The sequence below is a fragment of the Colias croceus genome, chromosome 2 (assembly GCF_905220415.1).
Source record: "Colias croceus chromosome 2, ilColCroc2.1".
In the NCBI taxonomy this organism is placed as follows: domain Eukaryota; kingdom Metazoa; phylum Arthropoda; class Insecta; order Lepidoptera; family Pieridae; genus Colias; species Colias croceus.
Window position 1 is genome coordinate 5,468,749 of NC_059538.1, and position 26,750 is coordinate 5,495,498.

Below are 26,750 nucleotides of genomic sequence, written 5' to 3' on the forward strand. Positions count from 1 at the left end.
TTTCGCTTTCTTAATATCGTTTTATTTATTTATGCATTTATTACCTACTATGTATTAAAATAACACAAGAAGTAAATTAATTCTTATATGGCAGATTATATTATACTTCAAGTAATTTAGCAATCAGCAATATTGTTAGCTGATTAATCAAAGCAACTAGCAAGAATAAGCAGGATTTTCTGGAGGTAAGGACGCGTATAGTTGCTCATTTTATCGTTGAGAACTATTTCGCCCCAATTTCCCTCACAATGAGTGAAGGTCGACCATTCATGTACTTAAGCAACACGCTACCACAATATATTTCCATAAAAATTGTCAGGTTGCCGTTCATAAACATTAATTATACGCGTAATGAAATTATGTAAATGGAAACTTTTTCGTATCACTATGAAAATAAAAAACGTTTTTTCTTTCAATTTGTTTAAAATAGGCTTATTTACGTGTTAGCAAAAATAAAACAATAGTTTTAAAAGTTGTTATGCTGAATTGATAGTCTTTTGTTAAAATGTTGAAATAACTATATTCTAACTGAAACACGAAAGGTTAAGGTTGCTAGTTCCGTTTCGGCCTTCGCGATTGTCGCGGTATAGCTTTCGCTTTCCTCAGATCTACATATTAAAGCACGAAATATAGGTCATTAGTAACCGTACCAACTATGGATTTATATACCCAAAACTAAAATTTGCAAGACCGATACCGATGTTATGACAAGCAAGCATGAGACAAGTTGATTTTATTCTTTTATAAACTTATATCTGAATCGATTTTCTATGTTTATTCTAACTAATAAAAATGTTTGGAAGTCAGAATTGACAATAAACAATCTAGGTTGGTATATTGTTTTAACAGATTTGTTATTGCTGTGTTATATTTTTATTTTTACCATCGGTGGTTTGTTTTATATTTTAATTCACAAAACACGTCATGATTTAATTTAGTTAAGTAGTTGTTATTTTCATTAAAATTTTCTCTTCAATGATTTTAAGGCTTAACCATTAAAAGTCAGTGAATTCGGTCCAATAAAGAAAATCCCGCTTTGTGTTCCATTGTGATAAAGGGTATAAATTTAATGTTTTCTGTCACAAATCGCCTATGAACTCGCTCTTTTTTGTAGTAATAATAGAAACTGTACATAGTTTTAAAATTTTACACTTAAAATGCAGCATTTCTCGAAATAGGTATGATATAAATTATAAATATACCAAATGTGCAACCAAACTACGCAACGAATTTTGATGCGTGGATTTTCATAGACAGAGTGATTTAAAAGAAAGATTTATATGTTTAAACATGAATTTTTTACATTATAGTACCTACCAATACATAATGTAGTATGAATTGCACTCGTTCGAAGCCGCAACAAGCCGCTAGCTTATTATAAATTGTATGTTCAGCTTCCAGAATAGATTAAAGAATAAAAAAAATCTTCAATTATGCAATAAAACACGAATCACACAACAATGATTAAAATCAATTACAATAAATAGGTTACTCATAAAACGTGTAGATAGGTGATATGAAGATACACACGTATATTCACACACTTTTTAATTAAAAGTTAGTAAATGCCTGTAAACTAAAAGTTACACTGTAAAACTTTTATGAGCTTCCCATTTTTCGTAACATACAATGCAACGGCTATTTTTGTATTGTTGACCGTAAAGTTTAACTTGTGCACATTTTTTTAAATTACGCTTTGAAAACACATATCACCATATTGAAAATAAATAATTTGCACTTGAACCCCTTTAACTACTCACGTATTTAAAATACCTACCTTTAAATATAATAATAACGAAACATAACTCGGGCAAATATATTTTAGCAAATAAAAATTAAAAAGCAATGGTTTTATTAGAAAAAAGAAGGAACTTAAACATCAAAAGAAAATGATTTTTATATTTTGTATTGTAAATCTTTTCTATAAAAAGGAAACCGCATTACACAATTAAGATTAGGAGCGTCCTTATTTCGTTAACTTAACAAAACTAATTGGCGTAAGTAAATTACACCGAAGATCTTTAGACCTTAATTTTATTTTCCGTTTTTAAAGCTGCATGGTTCATGGTTATACTTAGTTCTTATAACGTCTTAGATAGATTGAAAGAAAATTTATTAATTTTAATAATTTATCTTTATTTAATTAACTTATAATGAATTATAGCACCATAAAATCAGGTCAGCCTAGATCGGTGATCATAAAAGATTCCATGTCATTAATTATACAAGGGCGACGCCAAATTACAATTGAGCCCAAATATAAAGGTGTCTACAAATAGCGTGCTAACCTCAGGCGGAGCGTGAAACCGAACGTCACACGCCAGTGACGTCATCCCCGTGTAATACTCGATCCCCATTATTACGAGCGAGTGCACGACACGTTCTATTCAATAAAATGAAAATCAGGGTTTACGATTTCTGTGCCACAATGACCTAAAATGAAGGGTAATTTAGGTCTCGCACTTTTCTTGCGCTCTGTTGCGTTGTAACCTAGTCTACCAGGAAAATAAGTTATTTATTTTACGACATAGCAACAACGTACAAGAAATTACTTGTAAATGTTTGAGAACTAAAATTACTTGTTAGAAAACTAGATTACGGGGAAAATCGTTTCTTTGAAAAACAAATTCTGCAAATACCAAAAAATGTTGGGAGTGTTTGAGTTAACAATACAAAGTTTACAAAAAAACTCCGCCATTTGTAGCGGACGGTTAAATTAGCGTTGGGCCAAAGCCCTTCAAAGTTGAAGAAATGTAGAAGGCTCTGAATAAATAATGTTGGAGGGCACGAAAACTTTTACTGATATTGGCTTTATTTTACAACGGACAAATATTAACGCTCCAAGCAGCTGGGACAGAGCAATGTATGTACATACTCAGAGATGTAAGGGAACATTACAACACAAACATTTTGCACAAACAGTGCACAGAATTGGAAGGAGGCAACCGCGCACTTATGGTTCCCGGCAATAAGAAAATAATTCTACTCTCGAATAAATCAACGACGCTTAATGGTCTCTTTGATCTCAGAGTGAACAAATAGAGCCATAAAATAACATTATTTTTTGAGAGAACATAATGTCTATAATTTTATTAATATTCACTTTGTTTCTGTCTTCCATTTAAATTCACTTTGAACATTTTATTTGAACAGAGAACGAACGAAGGAATTTATCTTGTGTATTTTGTTAATTTACCAAAAAGGTCGAGAGAAGACTCCATATTAAACAAACATAAGAAACTCGTTGCTACGTAAAATGTATCTTGGTGTTTCAAAAAGACGTTTTCTTATCAGTACTGCCATCTTTATATTAAAATGAACTAAGTTTTTCTTATGGCTTTAATTCATATGTATTTTTTCCTTACATTAAGGCGTCTTCTAATAAAAGCTTCATCAGTGTCAAACAATATGTAGGAATATAAAAATAACTGAAATAAGAATCATATTGCGTAGAATGATACTTATAATAAGTAATACATGAATTGCACTCGATACTACATCTCTCTATTTTTTATAGGATTACTCTTGTTCACACCTATAAGACTCGTTTGGTTGTAACCACCCGGAACAAGGATTAAATACTGAATTTCAGAGGTATCAATCAGAAATAATATGTAGTTATTTTTCACACACCGATTTCAATAAATTCCCTTCTGCATAATACCTTTTAACTTACCGCCAGACAATTTTAACAGAAAATGATTACAAAAATAGACTCAATGAAAATGAAATGGGTTCTGTAATAGGAACCAGTTTCATTCAATATTCAAGAACTACGTTCATGACAGGGCATTCTCCATTCCTCTATTCCATATTCAATTATATCTCTATTCCCTACCCCTAGCATTTATCATTTATCAATTCAAAGTCGATGTCGTCCGATTTAACATATTATATGAATGATATAAATCTACAACCAAAACTTTGTATTTTTTATCTCAAACTAGTTTTCCGCCCGCGGCTTCACCCGCTTTGTCTAAAACTCTAGTGACTAGTGACTACATAGTATAAAGCAAAGTCGCTATTTCCGTCCCTATGCCCCTTTGTATACTTAAATCTTTAAAACTACGCAACGGATTTTGATGCGTTTTTTTTATGGGTAGAGTGATTCAAGAGGAAGGTAGGTATATAATTTATTAGGTTTTAGACAAAGCGGGCGCGGGCGGTAAGCTAGTAAATTATATACTAAAACTTTCCTCGAGAATCACTCTATCTATTAAAAGCAACCGCATCAAAAGATTTAAGCATACACAGGGACATAGGGACAGAGAATGCGACTTTGTTTTATACTATGTAGAGATAAAACACTAAACATAATCATTGTCTATAAATTAATTTAAATCTAATTTTGTCTATTTAAAATGTTCGTTTTCATTAAAGCTCCTTTTTTATTACTCACTTTTCCTTCAATTACGAGCTAACTAGAAGGTATTTCCTTTAAAAAATATAAAACCATCTACCATTTTATTCAATAACGAAGGGCCAGACAGAGATGTTTCGATTGTATTTTATTACAACAAAAGTAATATGTAGTTGTTATACTTTCTATACAATTTTGATATATTGCGAGGTAGATGTGAGTTTATCAATAAAACAGACATCTACTAAATAAACAAATCACAATATTAGCATCATAAGAAATAAGTTATAATCTGTTGAATATGCAATTTTAAAATTATTGACTATTTGCAAAAATAAACTTATACTCACATCTTTAACATTTATATAATGATTGCAATGTTCCATGCTTTCCTTATTACTATGTATCAAATTCTAATGAACATGTTCGGAGCTAGACTACATATACGTATAAACTTGTTCTTCCGAGTTGTCTCCCAATAATTGAAATATAACTCTGATTATGTAACCGAGTTGTGCTGTATGTCCGGTAACAGGTAACATCACTAATTGGCTTCGCGTTATTGGCTAATTGCTTCGTATATCAGCGAGAATATTCCTACTAATTGCTCTTCGTTTACGTGATACCCAGGCAGTTTATCTTCACATTAAATAATGGCAATGTAGTTTATAGTCTATTGAATGTTCATTTTCAAAGCAGAAAATATTATGTGTGAGTAGATAATATTATCTTATGAATTTACTAGGAAGGAATTATAATTATCTACTTAAAAATACATTAATTATACCTACTAGCGCTACCATGACTATTTACCTTTTCTATCATTGTTTCTAACCTCACTAAATTTAAGAAAGGCAACCTTAATCTCCACATCAAGAACAAAGCAGGCCAAATACAAAATCGATAAAGCCTTCACACGTATCGCTTTTAAATAATGAGGGGCGAAACTCGCGGAGAGAGCAAAATAAAGGAAATGATTGTTATGTATCGGGGGAAATTCAATAGCTTACAACCCTCACAATTCATTAAGCCCCTTTATTTTCAGACAAAACGTTTGAATAGCTCAAACGTGAAGCGCTTTTTGGATTACCTTGATTATTATTGAGTCAACGTGTTATATGGTTAATTTCACATGAATATGAACTTACTAAGCTAAGTATCGGATTTTTTAAGCATTGATGTATTTATAACTGAAGTGTGCACATATTAAATGATTAATCATTTATCTGTTTGTTATATTTCCTTTGATTATTATTTATATAAAATAATCTTATTGTTATACATGTTAACTTGAAAATATACTAGTTAATCATTCCTGAATCACATTTCATATTCTCTTAGAATATTTTATGAAAGCTTCAGAGTTATTTTCTATTTTTGTTTTCCTCGTATGGAGCTTTACTTTTATTTAATTACTTTTGTTCTTTATCTTCGACTTTTGCGTAACAATTTATTTCAGAAACAAAATCTAATATATGAATGATTTTGATATATTAGATTTTATTATTTTGATAAACTTATCTTCTATTGTAATATGAATTATGTACTGTAAAACATTTCGTCTGTCGCCGTATTTTAAAAGTAATACCTACGTTATGTATGTTATTTGTACTTTAAAGTATTCCAATTTCCATCAAAGTTCTGCACTACATTAATTCGCAATAGATAGCAGGTATCTCCACGATAATTAATAACACACGACCATAAGATTAAGGAAATGCCTATTTGAGCTTAATCGTTTCTCGCCGATACGAGCCCTGAACATGCCACCGTCCTTTGTCTTGCTCGTGTAACCGATAGCAGCACTTACAATACTATGTAACGTAGGTTGCTACATGTTCGAGATAGGGGACTTGTATATTTAATGACTTTGAATATTTAACAGTTTTCTTGGAATATTCTATTCAAATGGTTGATGTCTTTGGTTCTAACGTCGATATAATAATTTTGATAATACTTATTAAACTATGATTACATATTATTATTTAACTCTTTGTTGTACATGAATACAAAGTACTAAAAGAAACATTATGATACAGTAGTTATAGTGCAATAGGCGTGCTCATCACAGTGCTATGATCTCTACCAGGTAGCTACGAATACAGATAAGGGTCATTGTCAAATTTTGCGCAGGTTAACTTGTCCCTCAAAACTTTTTTACTTCTATACCATTAAAAAGTTAACTGCCACTAAAAACTTACAGCAAATACAAACTTTATCGCATTAATAAACATATATTAATAAAATAAAGACTTAGTTTTCTTTTTTTAATTTATTTTTTAAAGTAACATTGTGGTTTTTTCTGGTAACAGAAGGGTTTTCCATACAAATTTGACCTGTCCCAAGTAGCACTTCGGTACAGAAAATATAAAATAACTACAATTTCCAATATACTAACCCACATCAATTAAAATATTACTATAAACAGAATATTGTGAATATTTCTAAAAGTACATTTTAAAACCGATCAGTGCTAAAATTTATTTTATAAAATTTTTTTTAACTTTGTCCCACGTAGTGTTTGTAATCGTGTGCACTACTATGTTACTAAATAAATGATTACTCAAAATAGAGGTGGCGCTGTTTTCGACTTTCTATTAGCTTCAGCGAGGTTTCTGCAGCCATTGTGGTCGTTCGTTAGGTCTGGGGGAGGGGTACATTGAGTCTCAGTCGACCACATGGCGCTGAACGTGCCGCGTGTTTTTATTCCGCAACAACATTGTTACCTACCTATTAAAGTAAGTAAAACCGTTTTTTTCTATTAACTTACGTTCACATTATTGTTTAAGGGGTAATTATGCTCAATTTGAAATAAAAAAATAACTAAATGCATTATTTTATGATTTATGTCTTTTAGAATGTAAAATTTACAACTCTGTTATCATCATTCTGTTACTTAGCTCATGGTAACAGAGTTGAGTAAGCATGTATTCTGTACCTTTTGTTTGAAATTTTATATTTGTAATAATTTTTTTTCTTAAGAATCGGTTTCCCAAAGTAATTTTGAGTTGTTATATGTAAATAAATCATATTTAATTAAATGTAACCTTGAAGATATTGTTACAGGCTATTCTGCCGTTATTAACGCCCTTAAAATGCCTCTCACGCCAGCTGAGAAGCAAGCAAGTTAATAGAAACAGATCGAAGTTATTTACAGATTATATAAAATTTAAGTAACAATTAGAAACAGTTAACAAGAGATAGGAGACGTATAAAAAACAATGCAACAGAGAAAAACGAAAGAAGTCTAAAAGTAAGGACGGCAATCCAGAAAATCCAGTAAATGCTATTAAAAATGGCCATGAAAAAGTTAAAAATCTGAAGGAAAAGTATGCTATTGATAAAATATTCGACAAGAAGGCCGTTAAAATGTCTAGGCAGGAAATACAAATTATACAAGAGTGTCTTGCTGTGGATCAAAGTTTCATATGAAAAAAATCAGCCCACATGTAAGAAAAATGTTTTTAGAACCAAAATCAATCTTTTCGAACGTGACGACATATCAAGAGTATGCAATTTATTCACTTATAGTACAAAAAACACAACTAAGTTACTGTGTTACAACTCTGTTACTTTCGTGTCCCGAAGATTAAAGAACTTTGTTACGAAATTTAGGAAAAGCTATTCAATATAATACTGCTAAATTACAATAGGTTAATTTGTCAGTTAATGAAGCGGTTATATGTTGTAATTAGCTGTTAATTTACAGATATTTCATGGAGTAGTGTAGAATTTAAGGTTTGTTATTATTCATAAAGTAACAGAGTTGACTAAAATTGTAAATAAATTACTGTTAAACTTAAAAAAAGCTTGTGCTTCTAATGGTGATTATAAGTTATAAGACTGTAATTAATATAAAAGCCAAAATATGTGCGACTGGCTTATTTAATTTAATGATAAAAGGTAAAGTGTAATAATAACAGAGTTGTATTTTTTCTCCACCCTGACGCACTAAATCTGAAATAAATCTTAAATTATTAGCTAAACATCTCGGCCAACTTGAATTACAGATACTTCAGTTATTTTAACAGGCACGGGCATAAAGAAAAGTTCCATTTTAAAATATTTTCTTTTACACATTTTTGAAATCTGCAGTTACGTTTACCTGCGCAAAATTTGACAATGACCCATAAAGTACTTATGTAACGTTTTAGTATTTATGATTTTCTACAAAGCATAATTACTTATACTTACCAAAAGATTTTATAACATTGTAATAGCGTAACCATGGTACTTTTATATTATACGTTATGAAACCGAAATACTTATTCATAATGTTAATTACATTATGAATAAGTATTTCGGTTACAAATTTATTCTAAGAAAAAATTCAAAGTAAAATATTAGCAAAGATTTTTCCTAAAAGTCTACGTTTTGTTTTGATAAAACAGAACAAGTATCCTATTAAAGTAATTTATTTAAATAGCCTCGAGCAGGAGACTAGTAAACCAACAACTAAGTGCTTAAATTGTTAAATAAAAGGAAATTATGGGGATCTAAATAACTTATTATCCCTGTTCTAATTTGTGTATATTTTGAATACAACTTTAAGCAGTGTAATCTCTAAATGTAAACACTTAAAATCGTGGAAGCTCTAATGACAATAAAGAATTTGATATATAAATGCTTACCAGATACCATTGTAGAATTCCTCAGCATACTGCACAGATAATGAGAATCGAAATACCCTCTTACCCTCTCCTTTTGTTTCCGACTTAGGCATCCCATCAGCAAATGCAGCGCACTTAAAGGAGACCTTTGTTGTAAACCACATGTGCTTTTTATTCCACATTAAACTCCTTAACTATGCATCCATATGACACATAGTTTCATTTAACGAGTATATTGCGAAACTGTATTCACGTCTGCTATGAATGTTTGACAAGACTAGACGGGCCATTATAATGGATAGCATAGACAAGTAGCCCTTCCTCTGTTCGCGTCAACAAGAGTAGGTATGGCTACAAAGCGACTGAAAGCAGCAGACGTACATTCAACCTAAAGTGCTGGGTACATATTTATGGCGTTTAAGCGCAGCTTGCGTGATGTGTACTTTAAATTAATAGAGAAGGGTAAATGCATGACCCGCTACCTGTTTTATGTGTACATGTTCAACTAAACACAGAGAAGTCTTCTTGGTCACAGGATTCTACGGTTTTTCAATCGTTGATATGAACAAGAATATATTAGGTATGTAAGGCTGTACCATGGCTGTACATTGATTATACGTTAATAATCTTAATCTGTATCTATTACTTAATTATTATCAAATAAAAATATGTACGAAATTGAAATACAGTTACAATAATAAAATATCATCAGATAGAAATATGAGAACTGGAATAATTACAATACAACATAAAAGTATTTTAATTGGTATTTACTCAGACTATTGTGGCCGTATTTAACGTTATTTTGCATTTCAATGTTTCAATACAATTGTATTTATTACAGAATTTTACATCCAAACAATGTGTTACGCTAACAATAAATTAACCACGCAATTTTAAACCAATATTATAACTATTGCGTTTATACCACATCAAACGTTCAATATTTATGTGTTAAATAAATAAACCGTTATAAATTTACGGCACTTGTGCGAATAAAATTGCGTGTTCACAATTCTTATTGTTTACAGAAAATATGCGGCCGCGATACTGCGAAATCTAACGCTGAAGAATGAGAGCTTTCAAGAGAGAATAGGTATAAATAACTATACATTTTTCTGCTATAAATTTTTTTTGAACCAAATGAACATGAACTTCATAATTTTAAAAATAATGTGGCCAAAATAACACGAATAACAATTTCACGTATAAATCTTCACGCAAACCGTGGAATTGGTTATTAGAAGATAAATGGAATCATTATGCAGGGACACATAGTGAGATAAAGCCCTTATATGTAAGATACAACGAGCCCTATTTGTTCCATAAGACCCCAAAGATAACAAAGCTCGAGCAGGGGTGCTCCAAGTGTAGCTGTTCATTGTGAAAGTGAGATGACTACAGAGAGACAATTTATCCTAAAACGCAGGTCGAAAGCGTTGTTTGTAAACTTAGTAGTAAGATAAGCAGCTCTTTGTGCGAGTTTTATAAAATAACAAATAAATAACCAACTTTGTTAAGCAACAGAAATACCAATCTCCCCTTTGGAAAACGAGCTACTCAATAAAACCCTCCCTGGCTTACAATAATTACAGAATAACAGCGCGCCATCAGAGGCGATTAAATATCGATTACTATGCATAGTTCATTATAACACTTACCCAATTAACAAGCTGATTTAATGCAAAAATATCGACAGTGATGTCGAAATTTCAGAAAATAGTATAATTATTTTTAGTTGTTTTTCTTTTCTGTAATTAAAGACTTGTTATTTTTAAATAGCCAACTTGTCAAAAATATGCTAGGCTATGGAAGCTTCCGTTCCTTTTTAGAAGAAGCTAAATTAGCACAATGAATATTAAATAAATGTATGTATGTCTATTGTTGTATACAAGTTCATAATTTTAGAAAAAGGTTTTTAGGTAATTCAATGGTGACCACCATTTACATTACATTACTTACGTTACGTTACGTTAAATATGTGTTACTAAAACAACACCCTTTTACAATTGACAAATTGTGATGTACACAAGATATTACGTAGAACATGTGTCAGAAACTAGGAACTGTGAACTGTGAGAGTCCAATTTACCCAAAGGTAACCCAATCAACACGGGCTGACACTTCGCCTTCTGACCGAGTCCTAACGCTGTACGCATACTGATTCCTCGACACACGTCATGAACATGGCGACAACTAATTTAACTTCTCAACTAGACGTGAATGCCGAATCTGGTCGAAAGTAGTTCCTATTAGTGAACTTGAAGTCGAGACTAAAAGTCAAAGTTTAAGGGCACTAACTCCTTCACTATATGACGCTGGGGGATTAATCCGAAGCCATCTGGTCTACAAGTTCGATCCCATTTGTAAATAACCCTTGAATTAATCGTGTGTAAGGTAATATGTTTCGACTTGTATTTACGGCAACGCTTTCAAATAACAATAATTTCAAATATTTAGCTAGTGCACTAGCTATATTGTAACGTGCAGCGCGTTCCGTTCATTGTTGTTGTTAAATGGACAATTGAATGTGGCTCCTGTGGGGGATTTAAATAAGATTCTAAATAATGTACTTCGATACTACTATACTCGTAAATCGCTATTTATATAAGCTTAGAAAATTAAATATACCGTTAATGTATCTTATTTATGATCTGAGCTTTTAATAATTTCAATTTTCAATATAAATATCGAGTATAATCCACAGTATAATCCAATATTTATTATTGTCTTTAATTTGTCAAAGATCTTATTATAACTTGATATGGGAGACAATGACAGAGTAACTAATTATAACGGCCATAAATTGTAGCCGACGGCATCTCCATAATTATATCAACATCGATTGTGGTCATGCAGTCATGCACGCCCCACAGAGCACAAACCACGTTTAGGTTACCGCCTTCCCGAGCAATAGTATAGCAAAATATTGACCGTGTGTCAAGGGTAAATTGGATTGGTGAATGTTATCGTAGAAACAGTTCTATAACGAAACAACAAAATCTGAAAAAAGGAGGTCAGTTAATAAAAAGCTTCAGGGCTCGACCTCGATGCAGAAATTCTTTCATTTCAACGTTGCATGTATTGTAATGCACATATGCAACTGAAATGGAATTATATGCAACACGCGACTAGTGGTTTATTGCTGTTTTCATCGATTATGCTAAATAACCTGAATGTTTCAATGGCGCATGCAAGCTATTCAAATTGATTTATTTTTACTTTTAATCAAGGCTTTTTTTTTATTAAAATACCGACCTGGAATATAAAAATATGAGCGGGGAACGTTGATGGGAATACCGTTGCAAATTGAAAGCTACATGATTCAATAACGTCAAAACAAAGTATAAAGACATGAAAGTAGAAAAGGTACATAAGACAAATGGAATGAGTTAAGAAGATGATGAAACAAGCCCAGTGAAAGCGCGATATTGCGGACGCTTAAATAAAATAAAATAAAATAAAATAAGCCTTTATTACTGCAAAAATATTACAAACTACTACAAAAATCTTATACTACTAAATGCCGTTGACAATAATCCTTATTTAATCCTATATTATATTGTATATTATTTTATTTAAACTATTTTCTCTATTATATATATAATTATATTTCATAAGCTGTTAATCTATATAATCGGCAAACTTGGTTCTTCTTTGGCAGCTTGTCTTCCGACAAAGGCCTCCTCTAAGGATTTCCATTTAGCTCTATTTTTAGCTATTCTGATCCATTCCGGGCCAGCTATCTTTTTAATATCGTCTTCCCACCGCTTGAACTGTCTTCCCCTTTTTCGTATACCATCGCGGGGGTACCATTCCGTTATAGTTCTTGTCCATTTTTCTTCCTTATCTCTCAACATATGTCCAGTCCATCTCCATTTGAGTATTTTAGATACAGATTGTACATTTTTAAATTTAGTTTTACTTTTAATTAAATTCAATTTTATTCCTTCTATTCTCCGAACACCAATAACGCTTCTTTCTATTTTGTTTTGACATACATTTAATTTATTTAGTTGTCGATCAGTCAGTGCCCATGTTTGGCAGCCATATGTTAAACATGGTAAAATGCATGTATTGTATACTCTTCTCTTACATTCCATTGGCATTTGATTGTTTTTCATGACTTCACTTAGGGACCAGTACTTTCTCCAGGTATTTGCTACTCTTCTATCTATTTCTTTTTGCATGGTATTTGATGGCGATATTAGTTGCCCTAGATACACATATTCGTTTACATACTCTATTTCATTATTGTCTATTTTTACTATATATGTTTGTGTTGAATTTGTCATAATTTTGGTTTTAGATGTGTTCATTGACAGTCCGGCTTTAGCACTAGCGACACTTAATTGCTGCAGCATTTGTTCAAGAACTCTTGGGCACTCGGAGAACAAGATCAAATCGTCTGCAAAACGTAGGTGATTTAGTTTTTCGCCGTTTATATTCAAGCCGAATTCTGTCCACTGCAGACCCCTAAAAATCATCTCTAGGACAGCGGAGAATAGTTTTGGAGAAATCGGGTCGCCTCGACGAACACCTCTTTCTATTGGGAACTCTTCTCCTGTTGTTTCCAGTCTCACTTGCGCAGTACTTTTTGTGTAAATATTTTCCAACAGTCTTATATATTTCGAAGGTACTCCCTGCATGTCCAAAGCTTCCCAAATGTATTCATGTTGCAGACAATCGAAAGCCTTGTTGAAATCGACGAATCCCAAATAATAATTTTTATTATATTCCTGATATTTTTGAATAACTTGTCTCAATACATGAATATGATCCATCGTCGAGTAGTTTCTTCGGAAACCTGCCTGCTCCTTCGGTTGGTTCTCATCGAGTGTCATAGTAATTCTAGAGAGTATAATTTTTGAAAATACTTTATAGATGTTTGAAATAAGGCTTATCGGTCTATAATTTCCAATATTCCCCTTGTCCCCTTTTTTATGCAAGAGAATTATTGTTGATTTGGTCCAGTCGTGTGGGATGTACTCGGTTCTTACGATTTCATTAAATAGATCTGTTAGATGTGGGGTGATGACTGTGCTAGAAGTTTTGAGAATTTCGTTTGTAATGTGATCGGGGCCGGTAGCTTTCTCGAGCTTTAATGAATTTATAGCCCTGGCTGTCTCTTCCTTCATTATATCTGGTGTAACTTCTTGATTAGCACTATCCCGTTTTATCCTGAATGCTTGTGAACTAGGATTATGGTTTTGGTACAAGTTTCTATAATAATCGGAAGCAATTTTGATTATTTCTGGTCTTTTTGCAGTGAAAATCCCGTCTTTAGTCGTAACATTTGACATCCATGATTTGATTTGATCTAGTTCCTTCAGGGCTTTTTTAATACCTCCCGTTCTTTCAATATACTTTCTCATTGTACTTGTTCTTCTTAGTTTTCGATCTTTCCTTATCTGTTCATTTATTTTTTTACTGATTTCTGATATTTTTTGTCTGTTAGTATTTGATTTATTCTCTCTTATCAATTCTTTCCTTTCGCAAAGCAAATTTTTGGTTTCTATCGATAGTATGTTCTTTGACTTGTTTATTTTCCTAGTTTCGGTTTTGAGTGTATTTAATAACTTGTCGTATTTTTCTTGTGTTGGTATATTTTCTTTTACATTTTTAGTTAGAGAAATTTTAAGGTTATCTAAAAAGGTGTCTGTGTTTTTTATATTGTATGTGGGAGCTGCATATTTGTTATGGAATCTCCTGCTTTTATTTATATTCCCTACTTTAAAAGTGGCTCTAACCATTCTGTGGTCTGTGTTAAAATTGAGATTTTTTATTACAGTAACATCATTAAAAGCTTTCGGATTATTAGATAAAATGAAATCAATTTCATTCTTATTTAGGCCATTGGGAGAAACCCAAGTCCATTTTCTCACAGGTTTTTTCTTAAAAAAGCTATTCAGGATACTTAATTTATTTTCCATCGAAAAAGTCACTAATTTTGTGCCATTACTACTTCTTCTGCCATATCCATATTTCCCAATAACGTATTCTTCACCTTTATTGCATACTCCAATTTGTCCGTTAAAATCACCCATTATAATGATGTTTTTCTTGCACTTATTAAAAGTTTCTTGTAATTCTTTATAGAAAAGTTCGACTTTTTCGATGCCTTCAGCGGACGCGGACGCTTAAATAAATATAAATAAAATGTGACGTCCCTCAAACTGATTGTAAAATATTGTTTTTCCTGACATTCTTGTTTTCTGATATTTCTTCGCAGCGAAATATGGAGAATAATGTGTTTCTTTCGCCCGTTGCCTCCATGTTACGAAATATTTTTAGTCTGTATTCGAGGGTTATACTTTCGCTTACTATGCACGATTTTCTCGTTTAACCTTCTTCTAAAATCACTCGGGCGGTTATTCATTTTACATAATTTTCCAGCACCTGAAAATAATAATTTTGTAATCAAATATATTGTTGTTTAGATTATGTTAATTTTTTGTCTTCATGTAAAAATTCAAAGCTGATGAATGTTTAATTAATAGAAATTTAACCGTTAATTACTTAGAAGCCTAAATCAAGAAAAAAACAAAAGCATTTTCACTATACAGATATAAGGTAAAAATAAATAATATGTTATTTAATCTTAATTTTTAGCCCAAAACTTCCATAATATACTTCATTACAATGAAAAGTACAAATATACACGAAACTTTTGAGCTCTCGTACTTTAGTTAGAGAAACCAAGACTAAATAAATGGCTTACGCGTGTCCGGTCTTGTATATATGTCTCAGAAACCGAAAGTACTACATTTCACTTAAGCCAAGATTCACGACCAAACTTTCGTAGTTAGACAACAATAAATATTATGATACCTACGGGAAAAAACTGAACAAAAATAATAATTAATTATTATAAAATATATATGCCTACTGTAATACTCTTAAACTATAGATAAATATTTTTTATTTTTGGTCGAATTAAAGTCTCAAACAAAAATACATGGTTATCTGTGATCAGCGTTACTTTTATGGGATACTCTCTTTATATGGCCCATTGCCATAACATTTTATGAAACGTCGTCGTTTATGTATTCCAATAAGCCTTTTCTCTACGAGTAATCTTAATTAGTACCTACCTAGTTCTTTAAAATGTCTTCTTCAGTCTTGACCTTTGCCTTTCTCAATTTACTTTTACAATTTTTTGCCTTTTTAAACCTTTAATTAATTCACCTTAAAAGATAAAAGTTATTGAGTGTTTTAATAATTCAAAGTTTCAGTTGATAGTATGTATTCCCGTCCGATTAGGGCCCTTCTGGCCTCCTCCACTCAAGCGACAGCCCAAGCCGAGGTTCGAGATCCCCGTCAAGGGGGGACGCCCTTGTGCATGTCGCTACCAGGGTGAACCTTCAGTTCGCCCCCGCGTCCGCGTTAAAATGTAGAAGCCCTTCTGGCTAACATTGTGAGACACCACACAAAAAAAAATAGTATGTATTTAAATACTTTCTTTTTTTCTTCGAAAACTGCTTTCAAACAAGATTTTCTAAGAAATAAAGAAAAACTGAAAAATTATAATATGTAGGTGCTCAAATATTAATCAAGAAATTGGTAGTATAAATCTAAGAATTACTTTGCTGATGTCCATTTCCACTGTTTTTATAACCAAATTATGTAAAAGTTCCTTACCTCAAACCACTTAAAATGTTCTTTATTTGTATGTACACTGTACATTATTTAAATGAAATAAATATTGAACAGAAATTCTCTGAAAACAGTTTTTGTATGAGTTTATTTAAATTATGGTCTAATTGAATCTAAAACGTCAACCCGTACGTAAAAACTTCGTTCACGTGAGCCCTTGAAAAGGAAATTAAAATTTATTTAACGGGTACTGATTTAATATACTCAGGTAATTTAATGGTAACATAATACATTTTAAATACGTAAATTAGCATACATGGTTCGCTACGTTGAATAGCTGGCAAAACGTGGCGAGGCATGTTACGCAAACACAGAATGTTTAGTGTTCATTTACTCTTCAAAATATATGCGAATGATAACTACTGCCTATAAACAAGCCATTCCGCCTTGTATATAGGCATAATAATTATCATTAAATTACTTCATTTGTGATGTAACTTTAATCATTTTGTGATTAATTTGTAGAGTTTAGAATCGTATTAATTTTCATAGTTTACTAATTTATACATTTTTATTAGCTCATAATAATCACCCAGAGATTTTGCTAACGTACCTAGTCTCAAATAGTAACAACTAAATGTCATAGTAATAGATATAACTTTCTACAAGAGCAGAAAATATGTTCAGAAGAACTATAATAATTAATTATTGAGAAAATACTAGATAACGAACCAACATCGTATAATTATTTTTATTTGAAATAAAAATAATGGATAATTGCTCCGTTGCTATCCACGTGCCGTCTTAAGAGCGAAAGTAAGTTTCATAAAACTACTAAAGCTCATAGTTTAATCTTTTCCTTTCATCCATTCTAGAAATAACTTCAAAGCTTGCATTATTAACATAGCATGTGTTTCGAGCGTGCTAACCTCATATCTCTAGGGATGTATTAGCAAATTGCAATAAACATTATTAAAAGTTTTTGTAGTAAAAATAGTTTACTAGATAGTTTATTCAAATTGCTGGCAAGATAGCGTGATAAAGCAATAGTTGTGAACATGTGTATTTTTTGTTTTGTCAATTGGGAATCCTTGAAAGAATTCCGTACATGGCGTGAATAGGTTGACAAGTCGAAAATGCATACTTTACAGGGCAGCCTTTTGAAGTTTACTTTTTTATTGGTAAATCCATTTTTTTTGTATTTTTGTTTTTTTTCATTGCATTATATTTAATAAGAATTGACGTTTCAGATTATTACATAGAATTTAATTATTTTGATTTTTATCATAACAAAAACAGACATATCAAGTCGTTCACCGACGACTTGTCAATGTATTCACCGTCGCAAAAATCGGTTGTATCGCGCTTTCTTCGGAAATATCTCATTTCCTATGGGTTTTTTGCTATTCGTATTTATTATCAATATTGTAGAATTGAAAATTCTCTACAAATTTTGTTTGAAAAATTTTTTTATACGGTGAACCGTTTTTGAGATAGAGGGCGGAGAGCGCGCGGTCACAGCATCATTTCAGGTCAACCGGTGCCTCCGGTCGAAAATGCAATTTTCTGCAACTGCAAGAGTGGTTGTGGTTCGCGATGCGGATGCAGGAAAGCGGGCTTGCAATGCTCTTTAGCTTGTGGCCAATGTAATGGGCAAGCTTGTCTCAATGCTCTACCATATCAGAGCGACATTAACGAAGATGGAACCTTTGACTCCGAAATCATGGAAGAACTTGAGGCAAATGTCGTTGAAGACGATAATGAAGACCAGTTTGAAATTTACCAGCAGCCAGAAGATGACGATGAAGAGGAAGAAGATAATTAAAATTATAAATTGTAGTTTTTGTACCCTTTATTCCATTTTTTACTTTCAATAAAAATAAATGATATTTCTTAATAAAAAGATTAATTCGTAATTTGTTTTTTTTTTCATCATGTAAGAAGTTATTAATATTAATTAGGTTAAAATTTAAATACAGGGTTACCGGGAAAGTCGTACAGAATATTGAAGGACGTTATTATTCAGGTCATTTCTGATCGAATTGGTCCCATTTTAATCCCATCCAAATTTTGACTCGTCTTGGCTTACTTAACTGTTATTTTGTCAATGTTTGGCCTATTTAATAGCAAGTGTTATACCTTTTTGAATAGCTAAAAAAACGTAAAAGTTTATAAAATTACTTGCAGGATAAGTGCCATACATTTTTTTTTTTATAAAAGGACTTCAAAATTATAAACAATTAGTGGAAATCCTTTAATTTCAACTGTTGTCGAGCAGTTTTATGAAGCTGTTAGTAAAAGGTTCAGTTTTTGTTGGTCATTTTTATTAATTGGCATGTCTTCTAATTGAAAACATAAATAAACCGGGCCCTAGTAGCTCCAATCCAAAAAAAGTGATAGAAAAGCCAAAAGAAAAAGATTTTTATGATATATCTTTAAAATTCAATATCTCCATAACGGTTAGGTTTCGGATACCATATTATGGGACCAATTCGATCAGAAATGACCTCCTTCAATATTCTGTACGACTTTCCCGGTAACCCTGTATAAATTCCTATATTTTCATTAACAATTCTGCAATTAGGTACCTACATGGGCAGGTAAGTGTTAAATAAATTAATACTGAATAAAAAGTGGATAAGTTAGGAAAAACATGATAAAATATAATATAATAGTTAAGAAAAATTGACAAATATTTATAATCATTGATAGTTCCGGTTGATCTGAAATGATGCTGTGACCGCGCGCTCTCCGCCCTCTAACTCGAAAACGGTTCATCGTATAAAAAAATTTTTCAAACAAAATTTGTAGAGAATTTTCTATTCTACAATATTGAAAATAAATACAAATAGCAAAAAACCCATAGGAAATGAGATATTTCCAAAAAAACGATTTTTGTGACCTTGAAATTTAATACACACTTACACCCTACCAGGTTGTGTGTATTAAATCTGAAGGTTTTGAGACAACTTTTAGGGTGTTAATATACAAGTATATATAGACTTACAGCTGGGTATCTCGAATTCTGAGGTGAACTTCCTAAAATGACTGCACTAATAGGTTTACTTGTCAGATAATATATCGCTCTATTGATGCGGTAATAAGTTGACAACTCGATTTGTACTACTGAACACGCAAATATGGGTAGCGTGATTAATTAAATATCTCGAGTTATTTTGTTAGTTTCATTAAATAAATGGCAGGCTTAACTTTACATATTCAGTTATTCAATTATTCATCAAATAAATTTTTGATATCTTCAGATGTCATATTATTACTCATTAGTAGAGAGTTGTTCAAAAATTCACAAGTTGGGTGTGTGCGTTAAAAGCGGACCTGTCGACTTAGTCATTTATTCACCATATAAAGCAAGTGATCCAGATGCCAATTTTCAATTAAAAAAAAATTCATACAAGTCGAGTTATCAACCTATTCACGCCTTGTACGGAATTGATTTAATATGATTCGTGAATAAAAGAAGAATAGAGTTCCACACGCATATCATAAGTGAAGTACAACTTGAAATTACATTATCTAAAGAAATGATTATATATTCCTTTTATTTCAAGTTCAAAATAAAACATATGATAATAATATAAACACATAGACAAACGGTTGGGATTGCGCGGCTGTAAACCCAAAATTTATAGTTTGAAATTTACAAATGTTATGAATAGCAACACTGAATCTGTCCAATATAGTTGAAATATTAAAGTTTTAATTAAGATTTACGGTAAGGTGACACAGTTAGATGTAAATGATTCATATTAAGGTAGGTTATGAGTCTCTGGGGAATGATGTGCGCGCCGCACAGGCAATATACATATTTTACACTATGATATTAGTACCCACTCAAATATCCTCTTGAAGCTCGTTCTCCTGGCATTTATGAATAAATAAAGCTGTTCTCAATTAATTTGTATATTTACGTAAAGCAATATTGCTTACCTAATATTTACTTTGTGTGTAAAACATTTCATAGATACAATACAAATCAGACAAGTGGTGCCTGAGAATCGCGTTCAAGCAAGCAAACAAATAGACATACTTTTCAAATTTCAGCTCTATAATATTAGTATATTTTACGTTTCACAGTTTAATCAAATGCTCACTTAAATATGCATCTCGTTAAGGTTATTAAACGCAAAGCTTAGTTAACTTCTTACGTTCACAATTTGTCTTCGTTATATAATCAGCTGTCAAAATTGACTCGGCGCAATTAAGGGCATTGCTGCAGAAGCGATTTAGGCGAAAGTTTCTTGTTTACACTAAAAGCCGTTGTGTCTTTAAGGGCCATTAATCATAGCTTGTTATTAGAAATGGTTTTATTATTGTAATGAAAAATTTTGTTTTTGTTTTTGCTAAATGTAGGTACAAAATTTTAATAACCTAATTAATTTATATATTATGACGTTTACTTTTGATTTGAAAATTAATAACTTTGAAGTTATTTGGAATAGTTTTGCATTATAGTTTTGATTTAATCATGATCAATGAAAAATTTTCCTATAAACAATTTTGTGTTTAGTGGATATTAATAATTTTATTTTCTTACGCGTAGATTACAAATTTTAAATGTCGATTTACAAATTGCCTACTGATTTATAATTTGGTAACATGTGTTACAAAGTTCTTAAATATTTGAGCTCATTGTGACCAAAAACCGGTTTAATATCATGGCGTGTCGTGCAAACGTTTTATGCTTTTTATTTAGGCCGGAAAAGGTATTTGAAACTTTTCCATTCAGCTGCAAATATTACATTCAAGTTTCAACAGTCATATTTATCAATTTTACACTTGAACAATTTTGATGTTTTGCCAAAGTACTTGTGTTCTTTCCTACTAAACAATGTTAACGTAATGATATCGAGAATCTGAAGAATTTTCCTTATTACATAAAAGTTCGTGGCATTTTCATAGTGAATTTGCAGTTGTTTATGTCGTAAAATATTCAATAACAACATAACTTCTCAGTTCTGGGGACTTGCTAACGATGAGTTACCTACCAAGTTCAATCGATAGCCGAAATATTCAAATTGATATTTTAAACAATAGTCTGTTATCTGGCCTCCAACTCTGAATACTAATTTGAATTCTGACGAACCGAAATTTGGTATAATAAGACATATTTAATGATGAAAACTTAAGGGGCCGCTTGCTAAAAATTGTATTCACCGCTCTTGTGTTTGTGTCAAGTACCTACTTCTAAATGTACATTACAGAGAATTACAGGTATAAATACGAATAGAATGTTTCAAAATAATTACTTTATTTCATATATATACATATATATATATATATACATATATATATATATATATATATATATATATATATATATAAATACCAACCTGGGCACTAAGTTGATCCAGCCCGACTGCCGTGCATTCTTTACTCCACCTTTACCCCAATATTACTCGACTCCGGTTGCATAGATCTTACCCGGAGTGGCAACGGCGCAAATATTTGAGCGACGTTGCCAAACATATTCATGGAGAAAATGATATACTCAACATTTTTATTGCTAAGATCTCGAACTGAATCGACTCCGTAACGGCCGAAATTCAGAAACCCATAAACACTTGTTGGGTCCGTTTTATATACCAAATCCAAAGTCGTATGTTGATCAGATCCATTTATATTATCAAAATTACAGCTTTATTTGATCCGACAAAACGAAACTGTATATTAAGTAACATAGATTATTTTTCGTAAACCCTACAGTATTTGTTGGCTCCGTACACAAACATATTATAGTTAGGTAATGTTCCATACATTGCTAAATCCGCCTAGACTAGACGAACTCGACTCCGTAACGGTTCAAATTTTGAAATGCTCAAACACTTCTTGACTCCGTTTTTTATACCAAATCATAAGTCGTATGTTGATCTGTTCCATTTATATGCACTTGCATGACATTGACATGGGGATATGAAATTAGGGCTAGCAAAAAACCTCCTGAGTTTTATGGAAGTTGAAGAAGTCGACCGTAATTTAATTGAAACTTATAGAAAACGTTGTGAAACTAAAAATTCGGAACCCTAAAAAGATAGATATTTGGACGAACCTTTCGTCATACAGTGACGGTGATAATTCTCAAGTAGTATGCATCCTACAAATAACAACCTACCTCTTGAATCATCAGTAAATATCAAGATAATTATCATAATATTTATTGACGTAGCCTATGCTCTGATTCTGATATCAATCTGATAAAATAATTAAAATGTTAGATTTAGGTCAAACAAATGACGACTCATATTCCTGCACAAATTATCCATTACGGAGTAAATATGAGTGTACGCAGATCGCCAACACGTTTAACCAGCAGTGGTGCAGTGGGTACTGCCGGTGGATCGCATCCCGATCTATCGAAGCTAAGTTCGTTTTCTACGAGTTCTACGCCAACTGATACTCAAATTACTTACAGAAAACGGAAACAACCGCTAGAACCAGATTGCAGATTTAGTGATGACTAGCTTCCGCCCGCGACTCCGTCCGCGCGGATGTCGGTCTTCGTGTGGATGGTTTATTTATCCATTTTGAGTACCTCTGACAATAACATCTTATAAATATCTATTGGACCCAATTCCCAAATACGGCTAGGCCTATAATAATACGCAACGTGTGTTCGCGGTTCTACGGAACAACGTCTATGGATAGAACTGAAAAATTAAGATTATTTTTTTTCTACGTATTTTTCCAGGATAAAAAGTATCCTATTTTACGCCCAGGATAATAAGGTATAATTATACCAAGTTTCATCGAAATCGAACCGCTAGTTTTCACGTGATGCCTTCACATACAGACAGACAGACAGACAGACAGACAGACAGACAGACAAAAATTTTTTTAATCACATATTTGGGTTTGGTATCGATCCAGTAACACCCCCTGCTATTTATTTTTTCAATATTTTGAATGTACAGAATTGACCCTTCTACAGATTTATTATACCTATGTATAGATATGAAGGATATTCGGTCGGAGTTGCGCCGTATTAGTACATTACTTGAAAAATATGTATGCTCAAATGAACAAAAAGTAAACAAAATTCATGAAAACATTTCTGAGGTAAAAACACAAATTACCTAAATTAAATCGTCCAATGAACAATCCTTGAATTTAATTCGCCAAAATACGAATCAAATCAATGAAATTAAGTCATCAGCATGTATGATAATTACTGAACAAAACATATTGAAGAGTACTATTTCTCAATTAGAATCCCAGATAAACTAGGGTGAGAGTAAAATAAAATCACTGGAATTAAATCTTTAATCAATAAATCAGTCAGCCAATCCATCGGGTTTTACGTCTAAAAATCAACTTCATATAATTTAAAACTTAATCAAGGAACTACGGGACAGAAAGAGCCGCGAAAAAAATGTAATTTTTACTCGTTTCCCAGAATCGACATCTTATAACTCAAAGGAGAGGAAATCTAAAGACAACTATGAAATTTTAAAAAATTACCTCACTAATAAGTTCAGACCTACCGAAGCCAGTAAAAAAAAATATATAATTATAAATAACCTTAATTCAAACTGTAGTATAGGTCTTTTATTAATTTTATTTATTTATTTATGGTGTTACTACATGATGGTATTACATGTCTTGATGGTATTACTACAAAAACAATTAAATGCATCAAAGAACAAGGTAGATAACTGCGTTAAAAACAACCGACTTCAAACTTGCACTTGCAACATTTACAAATACAGACAAAAATGCCCATAAAATAAAAACTACTGGGCCTATCCGAATAAAATTTTTATGGGACCAATTCGACACCATCCCGCATCGAACAAAAAAGAATCACGTAAATCGGTTCAGAAACCTCGGAGTAATCGGTGTACATACATAAAAAAAACATACCGGCCGAATTGATAACCTCCTCCTTTTTTTTGAAGTCGGTTAAAAATTAAATCATACCTTAAGCGACTGTTTTAACCAAGCCATAAGTCAAAGACGTTTTCCGGACTCGTTAAAAATAGCGAAGGTAACTCCTATCTATAAGAGTGGCTCAAAATTTGAACCTGGTAACTATAGGCCAATTTCGGTTTTGCCAGTATTGTCAAAAATATTGGAGAAGATTTTACACACGAGATTAGAAAAATATTTAGACTCATTTAATTTTATTTCAGTGCGTCAATACGGATTTAAGCCAAAAAGTAACACTCTGTCAGCGACTATGGACCTAACTGTTAAAATAAAACAGAACATTGACGCAAACAATATAGTTTTGGGAGTGTTTATTGACCTACCAAAGGCCTTTGATACCGTTTCTCACGAACTTTTAATAAAGAAATTAGCATCCATTAACATTAATGGTAAAGCACTAGATATGCTGAAATCATATTTAAAAAATCGATCATGAATAGTTAAAATAGATAACCATGATAGCATTCCCTTACCAATTACATGTGGCATACCACAAGGTTCGATTCTAGGCCCATTGCTTTTTTTAATTTATATTAATAATTTCCAAGATTTAAAGCTAAATGGTCACCTAACACTTTGTGCGGATGACACCTGTCTGTTTTATTTTGGTCCCTCTATACATGACATGATAGCGCAAGCACAAAATGATTTAAATAAATTAAATAAATAAATGCAATCTACTAAAAATAAATATATCTAAATTCAAAGCTCATAACAAAATTATTCTACCACACGCTCCACTTAAAATTAACGGTGTTGTATTAGAACATAAAACCCACGAGAAATGCCTAGGTTTGCGAATCGACAGCTCTCTGAAATGGAATTATCACATCGACCACCTAAAAAATAAATTATCAGCACTTCCTAGATCTCTGCATAATATTACTTCTCGCATTCCTCATAAATTACGCCACACCATCTACAACACGTCAGTAAAGCCGCACCTAATGTATTTTATAGAAGTATCGGGGAGTGCTTACAAAAATATATAAGCGCCACCCCAAATTTTACAAAATAAAATCATTAAAACTATCTTTAACTATCCTTTTTTAACTTCTACAAATAAAATCTACGACGACACTAAAATAATGAATTTAAAACAATTATACTTTTATATTACGTGTATGTTCATCCGCAAAGCGCTACATAAAAACATAAATACAAAATACAAATATTATATTTTCAACATCAAATCGCCACTATCCTAATAGACGAGCTAGCTATCTTGCCCTCCCGAAGATCCGAACAAATTATGGAAGGCGAACGGCAACATACGTTTCTATAACGAGAATAAATGTCTTTAAATCTTCAAATGGCTAAGGCCGCAAGCGACCAATGGCTGAGCTCGGTAGGCTCTGATTGGCTCATTTGAATCGGATCAACAAGAGCTAAAATGCAAAAAAGGTGGATTTGTATAAAAAGCACGTAATTATTATTATTACTGATCGTGACACTTGTGGCTCCGTTCGGATCCACATACGGACGGTGGTGTGGCAATGGATCCACAAATACCAACCGGATCAACAAGTGAAAACGGATCAAATAATTACTAACTATATGGCACGTTTGATCAACATAGTGCCCGTGGAGATATCTATATATATATATATATATATATATATATATATATATATATATTTTTTTAACTAATAACAAAATAATACGAAATTTTATCTCACTCTCTTCACAAGAGCACCAATTATAGAGTTGAGTTAAAGGTCACTGAAAGGTTACGGAGCAGCGACTTCTAGATAAAAGAGTTTAAAATCTAAAATCTACTTGATAGTCATAAATCTTTACACATTCTGTCTGATATAAGATATTAGTAAAATCAAGATAGACTAGATTTTTTTTGTAATATAGAAATTCTTGTAAATGTGTATTTACAAGAAATTCTATATTATAAAAGTGGTTGTGTAAGCACTGCAACAAAAACCAATATGAATATACCCAATCCCATCATACAAATGCAGTATCTAATACACTTCAATGTAACTAAATTGAAAAATTGAGTCTAACGTCTCCATAAGCGGGTTAGTTTATCAAAAAAGCTATATCGTACCGTAGTACAGGAATTGCTTTTTGCGCGTCAAAGGGTCGAGTCCTGTTAGAGCGGTGCGCTTGCAAAAAGCCTATGGAAACAGAATGTAACGTCCGATCGACACACATTCGAGGCGATTGATTCCTGAACGAACTCAATAATTCACAAGGGTGACGTGTGACAGTCTACTTTGGGATTT

General features: G+C 32.0%; 1 protein-coding gene across 1 annotated transcript in view; it reads left to right on the forward strand.

Moving 5' to 3' along the window:
- Positions 1–26,750, forward strand: part of LOC123701756 (gamma-aminobutyric acid type B receptor subunit 1) — a 95,473-nt gene that overhangs the window by 15,116 nt on the left and 53,607 nt on the right. The gene's annotated exons all lie outside the window — the stretch shown is intronic.